This window comes from Corapipo altera, unplaced genomic scaffold (assembly GCF_003945725.1).
Source record: "Corapipo altera isolate COAL_440 unplaced genomic scaffold, ASM394572v1 71, whole genome shotgun sequence".
Lineage (NCBI taxonomy): Eukaryota > Metazoa > Chordata > Aves > Passeriformes > Pipridae > Corapipo > Corapipo altera.
In genome coordinates this window covers 6,901,297-6,912,546 of record NW_020884916.1, presented here as the reverse complement: position 1 = coordinate 6,912,546, position 11,250 = coordinate 6,901,297, and positions in this window count along the sequence as shown.

The following is an 11,250-nucleotide window of genomic DNA, read 5'->3' as shown; positions in this document are numbered from 1 at the left end:
ATGCCAGAAGAGGACGATTGAATGAGAAGGGACCAGGTTAACAAATTGTCTCTTTGGGAGTTTTTTGAGCTGGGTTTGGTTGGCATTGCCCTAGAGAGTGAACTGAGCTCTGAAAAATGGCTCATTGAAGTTGTGCAGCAAGGAGATGGTAGGGATTGCAGCAAGCCATGCTGTAGAAATTCTTGGAGCAGCAGGAAGGTGAAGAGTCTCCAAGGAAACATGAGGTCATTTCCCTTTTAGCATAGTACATTTCGGAGATACTTTAACAATTAATCAATATCTAAATGTGCAGTCCATTATAGGGCTTGGCAATGGGTTGTTTCATAGTCTAACAACTGGGAGCCTGCCTGTGCTAACAGGGCTGAATCCCTGAGCTCCAGGGAAGGTGACTACTACATGGAGAGGCATAACTCGCTCCTCCTGGCCTCTTTTGAGATGAGGTCAATGATATTTACCATTTAAGGAAGATATCCCTCCAATTAAAGTGATGAGGGTACAAGGAATCCACTTTGATGTTCTTTATTTTCAGCCTTTATAGCAATAATCTTCACCAAAAATCTGGTAATGAGGGGCAGGGGAATCTCTGTGTGTGGACAGCCAAGTGTTACAACACAGCTCTGGCCTCAGGCTGCTGCTGAGCCCCTTGTAGCCCATGCTGGAACATCTGGTCCATCTCAGGATGGAAGGTCAGCCTGGACAGCTGAGTCTGGTCCCAACTGCTGCATGAGGGGCTGGATTTGGAGGCTGGAGAGCTGTGTCTGGGCAGCTGTGTCTGGGCTGCAAGGCCCAGAGCTCCAATTTGCATTGCTGGAGATGCTCCTGGGGAAACAGCTCGGCTTGTGAGGTCGTGCAGGCCGTGATCCACCATCCACCTGCCTCGTGGATGGATTCAGTGCCTCCCAGCAGAGTGGCTTCCCCAGCCCTCCCAGCAGGGTCCTGCTGAGGTGTTTTTGGCATGACATGTGCTTGTAAGGAGGTGTTGTGGCTAGGATAGGGATTCCTTCCTCCTTTGGCCACTCCCCAGCTATAGAGCCAGCAATGGTTCCTGCTCTGCCCTACTTACCTGGCGAGAAACAAGCCAGGGTCTCTCTTCCTCTGCATTAACTACAGCTGCCCATCATTTTTCAGGAAGGCATCCATTTTTTTGCCCCACTCACTTTACTCTTCCCCAAACCACATCACACTTCTCTAACATCTGCCTGGGAGCTTATTTGGAGCAGTGGACAGTGAGCAACTCGTGTCCTGTGAACTGTCCCGGACCCCTCTGGAAATGGAGGGAATCAGTGCTGCGTGTGGTTTAGGGGTTATTGGTGAGCAGAGTCACAGGACTCTGAAGGCATTAGTCATTTAATTAGCATTAATAGGGCAATTATTATCTTAATAAAATGACTGATTATGACACTGAAGTTGTATTTGAGGTTTAACAGCTGCAGCAGTCTGACTGAATTGTGTATTTGTTAATCCTCAGTGAGGGTGTTCTATTTCACTGAGTGATGTTTATTTAACATGCAATAAGTGTCTTAGTGAATCTCTATTAAAGGCATATGTGGAAACCTTAATTTGAAGCATTACAGAAAAGAGTGAGACTGTTCAATTCACAGAATCCTATTTAAACACTGTGAGCTCCAAAACCAGTCCAGTGCCAAAGCAAACTGTGTCCTGTAAGCTCTGTGCCAGATGTCTCATGTGGGGTGTGCTCAGGGTCCAAAGAAAATAAGGTCTGAAGGGAACAGTTTGGCCATTGACTCTCCAATCCAGCCTATATAAAGGAGTATCGTTTCCATTCAGGAAATAGAAACCTCTTTGAGATGGATCCTATTCAAAGAGTGTTTGCTGAACAAACCTTCCCAGCAGCAGCGATTCTTAGCAACATCTCTGCCTGCGAGCAGGAACGATCTGGTGGTAAGGGTTGGCAAGCATCCTAAACCTCTCTTAAGTTTGAGAAAGAAGAGATAGCAAAACAGTTAGAGGTGTCTCTGGGTGCTTGTTGTGGCCCCAACTAGTGCCTGGTGTCGGACACCCTGACTATCCTCATGGGTGAGATGTGAGATGAAGTCTTGGCCAACCTGAGTTTGTCTTTCTTGTGTCCTATGACTTGAGGTATCATAGCTCATTGTGCTCTGGACAGGGCACTCCAGGATATTGTGGAACTAACCTCTGGCAGACTGGGATGATGTCCCTGGAGAGCCCAACTCTGCTCTGAACCCAACCTGTTTCCTTCTGAGTGCATCTAAAAGGTGTTTTGCAGGTAAATAACATGTTCATTTTGTCTATGTTCAGGGACATTTGAGCGTGAACCATCTGTGAACTGACCCTGCTGTGTCCTCAGGTGAGGAACACCATCTCTGTGGAACATTCTTGCTGGGGTGAAGTCTTCTCCATGGTTGTATGAGGTCACCTGCTATAGCAGTCATGTGTGTTTTCTCATCACTCACGTGGTTCTGAACTCAGCTAAGAGGTGGGAGCTTGAGTGCTGTCTTGGCACTGGGATAATGCAGCCCCAGGACTTGGAGTTGGCTCAGCCACAGGCACAGCACGTGTACAAACATGGTGCAGGCTGCATCTTCCCTGAGGTTTGTGGCAATCCAGTTCCAAATCCAAACGTGAACTCCCTCTGGACCAGGACATGTGCTCAGCTTTCCTTTCACCTATCCCTGAACCCATTCTGGGCGAGGGAAGGATGGGCAGCCTTGGCAGCCCTTCCCAGAGTGAACTGTGTTTGCTTTGGGTGAAATGCAGAAACTGGAGAGGGATGAACTCTTCAGGCTCCTGGGAGCTCCTGCCAGCTCTGTGCTGTGACCCCAGGTGAGGAACATCATCCCTATGGAACATTCTTGCTGGGGTGAAGCCTTCTGTGTGTCTGTATGAGGTCACCTGCTGTATCAACCTGTCTTGTGTGCTTTCTCCTTACAAAGGTGATTCTGGAGCATTGTTCTACCTTGGAGAAGGAAATGGAAGGGCTGAGAGGATCGATCACCTGAGGATATTCCACAAGGCAGCAGCAGGCTGGGATGGAAACTGCCTCTTGTCTATTTGGATCCTGTATAGACTTCTCCCCTTCTGTATCTAACTCATGTTTTTTGGTGTAAGGTATGGTTGGACAAGCTTTTCCAGCTTGCTGAGCTCTCATTGCTGCCCTAGCCTAGGTGCTGTCAGGTCACACTGCTCTGTCCCAGCTTTCCTTGGAGTGGGAGTCTTGCTGGACACATCCTAGGTGCTGTGTGGGGCTGGAAACCTTGCCACTCTTGGATATAAATTTACCCTTCCTTGCTTGTCATCTTTTCAGGGCAATGAGCCCAGCAGCCCCACAGGCATGGCTGAAGCATGGGATCAATGTTCCCAGTGGTTGATCTACAGGAACAAGCACATGGGGAGGGAATGAGTTCATCTCCTCCATGCTCTTGGCCGTGGCAGGGCTGTTCCTATATTCCTGCCGTACTGGGGCGATAAGCTCGTTGCAGGGAGAACACTATCCCTTCCCTGGAAGAAGAGTTTCATCCGAACCTTCCTCCTGGGAGCAGTCCTTGGTAGGCAGCTGAAATTTTCCTTTTCCTCTCATCCCATGACTGCTAGGGAATATCCAGCCCATTGCATTGTCCATATTTCCATGGTCCAGAGATGTTTCAGGATCTGTCAGCTGGTTCTTTCCGTTATTGCAACTTTTTAGCTGCTTTCTCATAGGTTGGTGCTTTAACCCTTAATTTCTCCTGGTTTTGGTACAGCAGGTGATTGCGGTTTGGCTGAACGAATGAATCTAAAATGAACCAACATCTCTGCTCCTTCACTGTAGTTGTGCTCTGGAAGATGCAGCCCCTCTAAAACACCTCTGGTAACAGAAAAAACTGAAGTGGATCCAAATGACTCTGGTTTCAAAGGAGATTTAATTTGGTGACTAAACCAGGCTGCAGGCTTTCCAGTCCTATCAATCCCATTAAAAAGCAAAAAAAACCAAACAAAAAAACCCAAACAAACAAACAAAAAACAAACAAACAAACAAACAAAAACCAACAAAAGATCACAAAAATGCTCAAAATCTTAACAATAGCAGAAGTCATAACTATAATTTTACTGTGTACTGTTGTTTTAACAGGTGGGGTGTAATTGGAGTGAACTTGTGTGCAGCACGTTGGATTGAGTGGCGTAAAAGTCACGGTAAAGTCTTGGATTTCTGGCACGGAGATGTGGGTAGAAGGGTGAGTGAGAGCTGTGTTTGAGGGATTGGGGTGAGGTGTTATGTTTGAGAAGGAAAAAACTTAATTTCTGATGAGAAGTGTTTTAAGTTTCACTTGATGTCCTCCACCTGTTTCCAGCTCAGACCACTCCTCTCTTCCTCCTTGTGCTTGCCCAGGGCTGTTGTATGTGACTGTTCAAACAGCCCTAAGTCTGTTTATTTACTGAGGCTGAAAATCATCTTGCAATCAGAATTCTTCATGGTGCAAATACCTTGTTTTAACAGCCAGGCTGGTTCTCTGCTGCAATAACAGTAACAGACCTCTTGGCTCACCTTTCAAGTCTCTGTCAAGGGCAGGTGTCCTTGCACGGGCAGTTGCTGCCTTCCAGAGATCCAGGCAGGCTCAGAGGGTTGGTTTTTCTCTGTGTTGGAGACAGCAGCCAGGGCGGGTCTCTGATGGACGAACCGTGTGTTCCAGTTATCTTGTGCGTGCTGGGATTTGCCAGGAAACTAATGATCTGTCTGGTCCAGAGTCTTACAGGCACCAGCAGCAGTTGTCTCCTAAGGAAAGCACCAGAGGCAGATATTAATCAAAGAATGAGCTTTTCCTGGCTTTTCTTCCTCACCCCAGCTCAGGTAAGGCTGTTTCTCAAGCATGTGGCTCTCAAACAACATCCAAACCAGCAGTGTGGAGGTACTGTTTCTTGACTATTAGTTTTCCTGAGGTTTCAGACTTAATGAATAACTGTAAGAACTTGCCTGAAAACATATAAACCTCACACTTACACTATGTGAAGTGTGAATTCCTTGTCAAATAACTTCTGTCTGAAGTGTTTGAGCTTGGAGATTTAACCAGCCAAGGCTAAAGGCCACCAAGGTGCCTGCTGCTGTCCTGGCTATTGCACAGGCTGTGGGTTTTCTTGCAGATGCTCACATTTCTCCTCTCCTCAGAAGCTGCTCCTCACCTGAGTGCAGCCCCAGCAGCCCAAATGCTGTTGTGTGAAGTGTGTTGGTAGGGTTGACTCACTCTGGCAGGTTTGGTAGCAACTGTATATTATCTGCCTTACCTGTGCTGTGTGAACCATCGCCTCTGCAAACTTCTGGAACAGCAAAAACTGGAGATGGGATGACCTCAGATCTTTCCAATTCTCCATTTTCCCCCTGTGGAGGAAGGCTTGCTCTCTCCACTAGATTTTCCTGTACTGGCTCCAGTTTTCAATGACTCAAGGCCAGGGTTTTCATTGTTTCCCTCAGGAGCCTGGCAGATTGCTCACCATGAGAGATGCTTTCCTAAGCCTCCACCTGATCTGTTCCCCTCTTTGATTTCAGCCTTGAATTGAAAGAGTGGTCAGCAAAAAGTTACAGTGAGTTAATGCCGATCAAATGAAGTACTTGAGTACCAGTAACTCTTTCTGGGTCACTTTGATGCAGGTCCTGAATAAAAACAATTGAAACAAAGCTGTCATGGTGTCACTTGAAGGCTGACAAGCACTGAAAAGCACGGACAGTGTAGGTAGTGAGGTCCTTCTAGGAGTTACAGGTTAGTGGAAGGTTTTAGTCTATAGAATATAAATGTACCTGCAACTGGTAGAAACTGGAAAGATTACCCCTGAAATATTGAACTACGTGGCCAACTGCACACGTGGTAATTGCTGGTTTTATTCTAGGCTTTGCTTGTGCCTAGTACTTAGTCAAGAAGCTTGACTTTTTTTCTTAACAAGCTGAGGATTTTCCCATGCAATGCTTTCTGTTATGCTGCCTGTGCTGTCAGTGCTGTGCAACCAGTAGCTTGACTGTAATGCTGAAGTAATTCTTAAAATATCATCTGTGAAACAGATCAGGCATGACGGGATAAAGCTCTTTTCCATGAATGATGAGTGGGACCAGACCCTGGATTCACTCTCAAACGGGAGCCCGCACAAGAAGGGAGAAATAAATTCTAAAGCATGGCCATACAAGGGACAAAACTAGAAGTAAATCCAATGTCCACCACTGAGAATTCCAGAAATATTTAGGGCAGGATGGAAAGCCGGTAGTGGTTAAGAGGTCTGTGGTAGGATGATACATCATGGGATGGGAAGCTCTGTCTTTTGGTTAGATTGCTTGGGAAGCTGGTTTGTGGTTTATCTGAAATGAGCGGTGGGCTCTTCAAACAAGGTTAGGGAACAAGGATTGAGTAGGAACAGGGGATGATGCTGCACTTGCACCTCTGCCAGGGAGATGGAGGGGGGTTAGTTAATGCTTCCTCACAGGCCCGTGCCACACACCAGTCCTGCCAACCTCTGTGTGCCAAGGGAGGGACTGCTGCTTCCTTGGGGAGAAGGGGTTTTTGTGCTCTGACAGCACTGGCTGTGCTGGGGGGGCAAAGAGCGTGACTAAGGATAAGATACAGAACCAAGCTCTGCACCTTGATTCACCCCATCCCTGTACAGCTTCGCTCTTCCCCTCCAGGAATGTCTGATAATGCAACACACAGGGCCGAGATCACCCTTCTGGCAAGTGCCTGCTGTGGTGTGAGACCAGTCATCTGACAGCATGGTGTTACTGCAGTCTCCAAGGCAACCCTCCATGCCGTTCCCCTTTGGAAGCTCTGTGTATTCCTGAAGAAGCTGCAAGTGCAGGAGATGTGAAAGACCTTACCTGTGCTAGTGAGCTCTAGACCAGGAGGCTGTTTCTGCCTTGGGTATTTCCTACTGGAAGATACTGCCTGTCCACCCTTCATGTCACACAGTCTTTTTCTCCTGCTTTTTCTTCCCTCCTCTGTGTGCTGTGTGTGCACCCAGCTGTGCTTGCACAAAGTCCGGGCTGCCATGAGGATCACTGGAGATCTCTGCTGAGGTGAGACCTTGCATCATTGGCATGTGCCGGAAAGAGAATTCCAGAGGAGGGTCCCAATTTCCCAGCTCTGCAGTTCTTTGCAGCACTAAAATACTCCTGGTGTAGTGGGTTTCTGTGGCTGGGTTTTGGTAGCGGGGGACTACGGGGTGGCTTCTGTTAGAAGCTGCCAGAAGCTTCCCCTGTCCCGTGGAGCCAATGCCAGCCGGCTCCAGGATGGAATTCCTGCCTCTGGCCAAGGCCAAGCCAGTCAGGAGCGACAGTAACACCTCTGGGATAACACATTTAGGAACAGAAGTGTTGCACAGAAAGAATTCCAGCCAGGGAAGAGCAGAGTGAGAACATGGGAACAGCACTGCAGACCCCAAGGGCAGTGCAGAAGGAGGGGCAGGAGGTGCTCCAGGTCCCTGCAGCCCGTGGGGCAGAGCGGGGGGGGGGAGCTGTGCCCCTGCAGCCCCTGGAGGAGCCCACACTGGAGCAGGGGGATGCAGGAAGGAGGCTGTGACTCCATGGGAGGCCCAGGATGGAGCAGGGTCCTGGTAGGGACCTGCAGCCCGTGGAGAGGGAAGCCCAGGCCCCGGAGCAGGGCTTTCCCGGGCAGGACTCGTGGCCCCTGTGGGGGACCCACGTCAGTACAGCTCATTCCTGAAGGACTGACCCCACGGAGGAGTGACCCACAGGACAGCAGGTTGGGAAGAGCTGCTGCCCGAGGGATGGACTCACGCTGAGAGGTCCATCGAGGACTGTCTGCCCACGGGAGCAGGGGAAGGACTCCAACTCCTCTCCCTGAGCAGCAGCAGAAACAACAACTGACCGTGACCCCCATTCCTGTCCCCCTGCACTGCTGGGGGGGAGGAGGGAGAACATGGAAGGAAGGAGGGGTGGGGGGAAGCTGTTTTCAAGACTGTTTTATTTCTCACTCTTTGGCTCTTATCCTGTTAGTAGTAAATATAAGTACTGTCCTCACTTTGAGTCTGTTTTGCCCGTGAAGGTGATCAGTAAGTGACCTCTCCCAGCTCTTACCTCTACTCAGGAGTTCTTAGCTGGTTTTTTTTCTCTCTCCTCTGTCCAATTGCAGAGGGAGGGTGAGAGAGTGGCTTTAGTGGGTACCTGGTAGCTGGCCAGGGTCAACCCACTACACCTGGTAAGGAATCTCATCTGCAATTCACCATCATGTCCCAGAGTGTCTTCTCTGGGCTTCTCTTCAGCAGTTAGTGTTTTCTTTTGAAGAGGTGAGGAAGGTCAGGGGAAAACTCCTTTGCTATTTGCATGGAAGAACCTCCCCCCGTCAGGTTGTACATGGAGCTGAGACCAGCTTTGTCTAATTAAAAATGGGCATTTCCTGAACATTCCTGATCTTGGGGTCACTGGTGTGCAGTGAGGGACTCCCATCTCTCAGGAGAAAGTCAGAGCTGCTCTCCTGGCACAGCTGAACCATCTGAGAGCAGGAGAGAAGTGAGGTGATGGGAAGAGCTGGCTCAGTCCAAGCATCTCATGTTCCCTGGGGGTGACAGTGCTGCTGATTTATAGAAGCTGCTGTCCCTTTTGTCCCCCACTGTGAGCCCTGGGAAAGTGCTGGATTAGGTGCAAGCTCTGCTTTAGCAGGCAAGTGGTTTGTTTGTCTGCTGTGTGTCAAGTGGAAGCTGCTGGAAACTTGCTCCCCTGGAGCACTTCTACTACAGCCTTTCTGTCAAAGTCTGTGCTCCCAAACCTGGCCAGAGTCTCCATCCAGCACCCCTCAGCCCCCACTTGGCTCTCTCAGCCCTGGGTTTCTCCTGAGATGTCTCTCAGCTGCACCACACAGTTGCTGGCATGTGTTGGATCAGGTGCTTTCCAGGAACTCTGGCAGCTGCCACGTCTGTAAATAGTGTCACTTGATGGCCCCGAGGGCTGGAGGGGAGAAAAGGTGTTTCCCTCTGGCTCTCGGGTTGATGCTGCAGCACTCAGGACATGGGAGCTGGTTCACCCAGTGACTCCAGGGTCTGGGGTGACCTGCCCTCACAGGCTGTGGAGCCGCAGATTAGCAGCACAACCTAGACTAGAGTCACTGAGCAGAGAAACCAAGCAGGGCTGAGGCATTCAGCATTTAGTGAGCCTTCAGCCCTGACAAGAGTTGGAGTAACTGAGAGGCAGAATCTGCCTGGTGGATTGAGATCATTGCTGTTGAAGGATATGACGGAGACAATCCACTTACAGGCTTGGCTGCTGTGCTGGTTTTAACTCTTTCTTTATCTCCCCAGTAGCAAGTTGGGGAATACGTGTGGGAAACAAATCAGCAGCAGACAGTGGCATGTGAAGTGATTCTCCTCACTGGCACAGATGGGGCTGGAGAGCAGAAATACCCGTGCTGATTTAAATGGCAAAGATAACTTGCTGCTTTCTCACTTGCAAGGCCTAAAATGGTTTGGAGGAAGGAAGAGAGAACCTGAGCCTGCTGGTTTGTGAGAGATGTTGGATACTGTACAGATGGGGTTTTTATGTACTTGATTTCTTCAGAGCTCATGAGTAGTGGGGGACAGGCTGTTACTGGCGGGAACTGGTGCTGAACTGGTCAACAGGTACAGGTGTCTGTGTGAAAGGCTCTTGTCTCCCAGATAAGACAAGCCCCAAAATGACTGTAGAGGGTTTTTCCTCCCCTCTTTAGCACTTATCAGGCAACATTCAGGCTCTCCAGCCCCACTGGCTTGGCTATGCATGTGTTGGATAGCAAAGTGAGGTCTAAACCTTGCCATGCTCAGCTGCAGGAGTGAACAACACCTGGTGTAATGAATGTGAGGAAAGATGTGATTCAGGATGGTAGTGGAGGCTGGTTTTGCGAGCACAAAGGAGATCTGCTGGTGGAAGGGCCAAGAGTGAGTGCAGGAGCCAGGGACTCACAGGGAGCATCGATGCCTGGGGCCAGCCAAGAAGGGCAGGGGGCAGAGAAGTGGGGACTGGCAGAAGAGGAGACAATCCTTGATGCCAAAAGGACTTTTTAAGCACCCGAAACTGCTGTGGGTGTAAAGGTGCCTGGAGTAGCCTGTGGTATCCAAAAGAGAAGGGATGTGGAGCAGGATGGTCTGTGGGGCTCAGGGTGCAGAAGCAGAGCCCCAGCCTGATCCTTTTGCTGCCATTCCTTGGGAGCAGCCAGGGGGTGTGAAAGGTTCTCCAAGCAATGTGTGGGATTTCTTCCTTTGGTTCATCAGCTGTAAATTCCTCCTGGAGATCTGGCACACCTTCCTGGAGGCTTGTCTCCTGTAAGTCCCACTGAGGAGCTGACTTCTGGGCAGCCTTGCCTGGGTTCACTTCCAGAGGATGCACATTTCCCCCCCGCCATCCCGCCGCCCCTGGTATCCCAATAACTCCCAGTAGCACAAAACCCTCTCTGCTCCCCGTTTCCTGACCCTGTTGACTGTGTTGGCTTCCCAGAGTGAGAGATTGCCCCCAGAGTGTGTGTTGGGCTCCCTGATCTCTTTACTTTTCTCACAGTTTCTAAGATGACCAGTGCGGTGAGACACAAATGCCAGCCCCTTGTATTTTGTGTGCCTGGGGACAAGCCTGAGCCGCTGCTGGATTACACAAACTCCTGGTCATTGCCACCATGTGATGTGACTCTTGAGTTCATATCCCCAGTTCAGTGGTGTTTTGCCCCTACCAGCTCTGAGCACAAACTGGGACCGGTTTGTGTTTGTGTTCCTGAAATCCTGTGATGTCAGAAGTGTGCTGCATCAACCTGAAATGCAGTTTCTGGGGTCTGACAAGAGGGCTCTTTATCATGAAACAAGTAAAAGAGTTTTCTCTGACACCTCTGAGTGTTGAGAGAGAGGGGGAAGAGCCTGCGAGCTGCTGCTTGCAAGAATGAAACTCGAGCTGGTGACTTCCAGTGAACTCTTGGACCTTTAACTGAGGGATGGGATTTTCCAAACTGATTCAGAACTGCTGTTCCTCCCAAAGTCCTCACTTGGGCACCTTGCAGGCAAGGCCAGCTGCTCTGAGCTGCCTGGCTCAGTTCTCCATCCTGCCTACGCTTGTTTCCCTTTCCTGCCCGCTCATTCTTTCTTTCTCCTCCTGGCTCCCTCCTCTCTGGACTTCGGGAGAGGGATCTGGAACTTGCAGCCTGTTCCTTCCCGCTTCCCTGGACCTCCTTCCTAGTGATGCTGCTTCAGGAGCCCTTCCCTGGGCCGAGAGGGACATCTAGTGGGATTGAAGCTCAGGGACCTGGGGGTTTCTGTATTTCTTGCATTATTTATTTATTTATTTGTAAT